Raw genomic sequence first — 5,124 nt, forward strand, 5'->3', positions numbered from 1 at the left:
CGTGTCCCGTCCGTATCGGACGTTTTGGGCCGTATCGACAGGGGTCAATCAGGTGTCGGAGACCGTATCAAACGGGTAGGAACACACCAGCTCATCCGACACGCCAGCTGGAGTGTCTGACACGTATCGTACGCGTGTTGGTGTCGGATACGGGTACGATGGCTTGTTTGGAGTGTCAGGGTAACATAGCTATATATCGATCCGGCGGTTACTGTACATCTACGGTATCTGCAATAGTTTCTCACTGATTGATGGGACCCGCTTTCCCTCTGATTCACTTTTTTCGACTTCTCGAGATTTCTACCGCCTTCTTCTCTCCGACTCTCCGTATTCCCTCCATCCAGGTGCTCTGACTGCTCTCCCTCCTCTTCCGCACACTCTCCTTCTCCTCCTTCCGTCATCCTTATCCTCACATTTTCATCCTCCGCTGGCTTGCTGTGCTGACTCTTTGCTTTAAATGGAGAGAGTACAGAGATATCAGATGCGGATCCGTCTCTGTCCCTGATGGAGTTCATCTGCTTCCGAACCTGTTTCAGAGGCCCCAAACTCGCCTGCGGTGAAGGTACTCAACCTATTTCTCTCTATTATTATTCTTTTTGGTGATTCGAGTAGGTGATTGAGAAGTAGATAAGTGTGGTTGCATATGCATCGCATGCTATTTCAGATTGCTTCCTTTGGAGTTCAAAATTAAGAAACCAAAATCTTATTATTTTTGCGAAATTGAAATCTCAAATTGAAAAGGGGGTAAAGCAGTGTTTGAAAAATAAGCAAGAGAAATTGTGCTCTACTATTTTTGCATAAAATTAGGAGAACATAATTCATCTAAGCAATTTTAGCCCCCATAATTAATCAAAATATTTTATTCTTATTATTTACTGAACCTTTAAATAAGGAGCTTTCTCGAAATACAATGTGAAACCTTGCTACATGAAGCTCAATAATTTGTATAAATCAGTCAAGATAATGACAACCAATTAATGCTTCAACTTTGTTCCAAAAGTGAAAAAAGTTGGGCTATAAAATAAAAGATAAAAAGGCATCAAAGATCTAGGCACTGGTTGGGTGAATTCAGGTATGTGCTGCACATTCTCAGTGTGTTCACTAAAAAAATTGTGTCAAGTTTGCATCTCAAGAATTGTATTGATATTGCAACACTAGAAAAAAATAATCAGTGCTATCTGGCTCATGTCGTTGTTTTGGTTAATGTACAACATTTGTCTGCTGCTTTTGTGTTATTGGGTTTCAGACCACATGAATAGGACTAAATCTTTTATGGGTCCCTAAAAACTTTTGATTAATGTAGGTGATGTTACTGGGTCACTGTGATTCGTATGTGAAGGACAAGGCAATGCAATTAACAATTGCTTTCAACTATTTTAGAGAAGGGCTTATTAAGAGAATGCCAAGCTAATTATGAAGGTTCTTAAACAAATACGTATTTACTTTTTTACTCCAAACAGGTGCAGGCACAACCAATGAAACTTATTCCTGATATGTTTATTTCCTTTATGTTGTTAGTCTTTTTCTTTTGGATTAAGCATATGTTGTTAGTCTTTTTCTTTTGGATTAAGCACATGAGTTACCATATTTCAGGTTAGGGGTGAAAATGGATACAAATTATCCGCTTCGAATTCGCTCCAAATCCAATTAAGATCCGAATACGGATAAACGGATCCAGATAGTATCTGAATACGGATCCGGGTAAAATTTTAATATGGGAAAATGATCCTGAAACGGATATGAATATATTTTATAGTGCAGAAACGGATCGGATATCTGGAAATATCCGGATTCATTCAATGCGTAACCCATCACCAGCTATTCATTTCTTTACACGGAACAAGTTGTTATATAGAAGTCCCAAGCTCTTAGCTTCATATATTTTATTGTGGGACTAAAGACAAGGTTCGTCCAGAGAGCTATTAATCGCTGGAGACAAGCCTGGAGTAGATCAGCCCATTATTAAATGCACTCAACGACAATCCACATGGATTTCGAACTGCTCTATTCAAAATCTTTGCTTTTTATTTACGGGTTTGTATTAAAAAGTCTTTGCTTGTTATTTTGCTTATTCTCCATTCCTACACTACGGACATCTCCATTTTGTTTCAGATTTGTTTTTCATAATATTCTTAATTTTTTATTTTTTTAAAGTTCATATGAGTCAATTATTTGACAAATATTCGTTTTGTATCCATATTCGAATTTGTATTCGTGAATTATCTGTTTCGTATCCGTATCTGTTTAAAGCGGATTTGGTTTTAGATTTTGACATCCGTTTACTATTCGTATCCGTATTCGTATCCGCTCATTGAAAAATGGATACAAATATGGTATTAGCATTATCTGCTCCAAATTCGCTCCATTTTGAGTCCTAAATCAGGTGCATCTGTTGTTGGTTGGTAGCATCTTAGATGTGTCAGGTTTTAGTTTTTGTTACTATTTCTAGCTTAGATTTGCAGTAACCATGGTTTCCAACTCTTGAGGCATGCATTCTGATACCAGCCAGGTTGAGTGCATATGGGTGTTGTTTGGTAACAGTGCAGTTCTAGCTGCTACTGCTGACTTCGTCCCAATCTGTAACTGACCATTTCTGGCAATGTTAATAAACTTTTATACTGGTACTTAATTATGTGATTAAACATTTGTTAGATATTTAACAGGTTGGAGGCTAATCAGCAACCTGATGTTAAAGTGACCAAACTAAATTTAAATGAAATAAGTGTTGAACACATTACACTTCAAAAATTCCAGATTTACCAAAATGCCATGTAACTCTCTTGCTTTCCAAGAAATGGAGGTTTTTTTTTCTAGATGATTTTTCCAAATTGAGAAAGGTACTTATTTATTTCTTTATAGAATTATAAAAGGTATATGGCTTTAGGTTTTTGCTGCTGCTTGCTCAACAGATGCAAACTAATCTGGTTCACCTTAATTACCCAAAAATAAAAAAAAATTCAAATTAATTTTGGATTTATATTTCTCTTATGCATGACATAGTTGGGGACTGTACAAGTCAAATATAATGGGAACTGATTGTTTAGGTTGCAGTGATCCTGAAGCAACAAATAAAAGTAAGATTTTTATTATTATGGAAATTAATGTTTTACTATGACACCCTTTTAATTGGTACTAGAAAGTTGTCATTTCATCTTTCATTAAGATTTATAAATGGGCTACTCTACTGTTAAATTTTCTTCATAGAACTTAGTTGAAATGCTTAACTAATCAAACTTGAAAATCAAAAGTTACTTAATTACTTTTAAGTATTCATATAGCTCATTGAATATGTTTCGTGTAAGAATGGTTAATGTCATACATCGATGTATTTCCAGCCTGTAAAAATGATTATTTTATGGGGTTTTTTAGTCAAAGATGTCAAACTCATCAAATAAAAAACCCAGAAAGGAGGATTACCAGCATGGTAATTCAACAAGAGGACAAAAATTAAACTTGATTATGGAAGAGGTTGAATGCCAAAATGACAGTTTGTTTTATTATATCTATAGTTTGCAACTTGAGTACTGGACTTCTAAAGGATTAAAAAACAAGATAGTTATTATTATTATTGTTTTTTTGGTTTCCAAATTGAACATGTAACAAAAATGGGTTATCTCAGATTCAAGCGCGTAGATGGATTGGAACTGGAGGTCTGAAGGGGGATCTCTTTCTAAATGGTGCATTTTTCACCCCTTCAAGCACTGAGGCTTCTTCAAGTTATGCAAGGGCTTCAAGCCTTGGGGCCAAACCGACCTCCATGGTTGCTCAAATCACATCTGACGCTGGTGCCCTTTCATGCTGAAGTGGTTCCCTTTGCTAACTTCAAATGCCAAATCATCAAAGAGATCAAGAAACATAATACAAAACAAAAGTAACAGAATATAGATGGTTGATTATTTTAGATATTCTCATAATAGTGTCTATGGCAGTTGAAACATCAATTCTCAATAGGTGAAAGGTTAATTTGACTTTTATAATGATTGATCTTTATGTACAAATCATTTTCTTTAATGCACGCAAGATACAAGTATTCTTTTATCACTTGAGATTTTTTGTAAACAGTTTTCGGAGGATGAACAACTAAATATGACTTAATGATAAAACGAAAATTTCTTAATTTTCTTAGCATGTGCATATTTTTCTTACATTTTATAACCAACGACTCAAACAAACTATCTTAATTATTACTGCCGAAGCTATATAGTGCATTCCACTAGTAGATTCATAGTACCGAACGCTATATAATGTAAGATGCATAATACCTGACCCACTCTAGTTTCTGAAATGTGATCGTATAGTACACGACCACAATTAATTTCGTCGACCTGACCCACTCTAGTTTAATTGGTAATATGTCGTGGTCATAAAAGTCAAGTCAATTACGATCACATATATGGCTCGGCAGTAGATTCAGTCTACTCGATAGAGAGATGTACCATATGTGGTAGACGAGAGAGAGCACTTGCTGCCGAATCCCAACGCTAACAGTTAACAATTAATTTTGAGTAAAAAAGAGAGTTAATAATACAAGAAATAGCTTTTAATCTAGTGGAAAACGTACATAATTTTTATGTGAGAGGTCGTGAGTTTGAAACTTAAATAAGATAATAACAAAGAGTATATAATTTGAAGGTTTTGACTTTTATCTTTCTTTCAAAAAAAAAAAAAAAATTACATGAGTCATTGAAGTGGCAGTCATGACTCACGAGTTAGGTGCGGATCTAGAATTAAGTCAAAAGTGTCTAAATCATTTGTATTATTTTAAAATTTTAATTATATATGTATATAAAAATTTAATTAAAATTTCGTTTGTTTAAAGTTTTAATATAGTGTGAACTTGTAGTCTAGTGGTTAAAGCTTTATTTGATGTTTGTGAGTTTCTTAGGTTCAAATTCTAGTGTTCATTTTTTTTTTGCCTTTTTACATATTATATATTTATAATTTAGCCTTTTATATTCAAATTTTCTAGTTCCGTTCACAACACATATAAAGTGACATCGATCCCACTCAAGTGGTTATTATTGAGTAACAATGATTGACGAGTCTGATCGAAATTTACAAGACAAATTAACGAGGAACGAACAATTTTTGTTTTTTATAAGTGGAAAAACGTTCCACCGATTT

General features: G+C 34.5%; 1 long non-coding RNA gene across 1 annotated transcript; it reads left to right on the top strand.

Annotated features, from left to right (window-relative positions):
* Positions 1–280: 280 nt before the first annotated feature.
* On the top strand, positions 281–3,854 carry LOC144558825 (uncharacterized). Its single transcript, XR_013512998.1, has 3 exons — positions 281–562; positions 1,304–1,419; positions 1,594–3,854. It is a non-coding gene; the product is annotated as an uncharacterized LOC144558825 (long non-coding RNA).
* Positions 3,855–5,124: the final 1,270 nt, after the last annotated feature.

Source organism: Carex rostrata, chromosome 8, assembly GCF_964058835.1.
Source record: "Carex rostrata chromosome 8, lpCarRost1.2, whole genome shotgun sequence".
In the NCBI taxonomy this organism is placed as follows: domain Eukaryota; kingdom Viridiplantae; phylum Streptophyta; class Magnoliopsida; order Poales; family Cyperaceae; genus Carex; species Carex rostrata.